This window comes from Pinus tabuliformis, chromosome 6 (assembly GCF_031772625.1).
Source record: "Pinus tabuliformis cultivar Carrire ecotype Pingquan chromosome 6, CPIR1, whole genome shotgun sequence".
NCBI lineage: Eukaryota > Viridiplantae > Streptophyta > Pinopsida > Pinales > Pinaceae > Pinus > Pinus tabuliformis.
This window is the reverse complement of record NC_142292.1, coordinates 188,814,641-188,816,205: the sequence shown is the minus strand read 5'-3', so window position 1 is coordinate 188,816,205 and position 1,565 is coordinate 188,814,641.

Genomic DNA, 1,565 nt, shown 5'->3' with positions numbered 1-1,565 from the left:
GAGTGAGGAGACTACAGCTCCCATGCAATATATATAGTCTCGTCCAAGGAGTAGGTTATAATCAAAGGGTCCTTGAATGACCATCACGTTCATTTGAACGGTCTTCCCTTTCAATGTTATAGGCACATTGGGGAGGATCCCTAAAGGTCGACTAGTTCCTTTATCAAAACCTGATAGATTTCTCATCTCAGGTAAAAGCGCTGGCGAACCAAGCGCTTTCCAAGAAATAGAGGAAAGGATACTCACAGATGCCCCCTCATCAATGATAGTGCCAGCCATTACCATTCTGTATATTTGACAAATAATTCTGAATGGTATACTGGCTGGCAACTGGGGTCTGCCTAGTTGGTTCCAATCAAAGGACACAACTAGGTTGCTTGGTGGTGGGACCGAATAGACGGCCGGATATCGCTCTGATGAACTTCCTTCCTGCGATAAAGGAATGGTGGCATTGCCCCCTTGATCATCGGAGTTGGTGCTGATGAAGAGAATCTGGACGGTGTCGTCTTTATTCTCCTCTGTGATGGTGTCATTCGAAGATGGAGCCTCTGAAGGCAAAACCGGGTCAACTGCCGTATCAACCTTTTGATTTTCGTCAGGCATGGATCCAGACGGTTCTTCTTCAATGACAGGTGCTTCGTCTGACCACCTAAGTGGCTCAGCCGGATTCTCAACTAGTGAGGGACTTGGCAGGATTCTTTGATATCCAGGAGGGAGATGCGCTCGTAAAATCGGGCGATCTTCCAGAACTCTTTTTGCCTCATCTAAGAAGGGACAACAGTGGATGGCGTGATCACCTTCACACAGTCTGTAGGGAAATTTAGCTCTCCCGTTCTGTCCTGGAGCTTCACTCCCACTAGTTGACGGTGAGCAGTCGACATGGCTATCAGAGGTCGATGCTACCGAATTGTGCAAACGGGGGGACCAGTCCCTTAGTATCCGCGGGATACAAGGATAATCTCTATGGAAGTGGTCTCCCCTGCAGATGATGCATGGCGATTTAGGCCTTACGAGTGCGGTGTGTGGATTTTTGTTAGATGACACTTGTTTGCCCCCAGTCGCCTTAGGCTCCTTCTTCTTCTTTTCTTTCTTCTTCTTCTCCTTCTTCTCCTTAGGAACCTGGTTTTTAATTCGACCAGTCCCTTCAAGCGAAGAGGAAGGAGGGGAGGAAGATGAAGTTGAAGGCTGGGAGGCAACTCTTGTCTGATCTAACTGTTGACTCGACTGTTCAGGAATGGTGGTGTTCTGAACGACACTGGTTGAAAAGAGCCAAACTGGTAGGCCAATTGTCAGTCCTGGAAGCGACAATGTGGCCATGTGGGGCGCACCAACATCTCCCCAAGAGGAGAAGGGACTAGGATTTCCACCAAGAGGAATTCCTTGGTTGGTGTGCTCCATCTTTTCAACCTAAAGATCAACGCAGGAATTAAAGGGTGATTGTTCCGTTTAAAATAAATTGTTAACGACGCTTTAGACACAACTTGCTTTTTCACTTTTAAAGAGTCGAGAAAAAGCTAAAGATGACTCTAGTCTCCTTCGATGTTTTAACGAGCCCGAAGTGACAA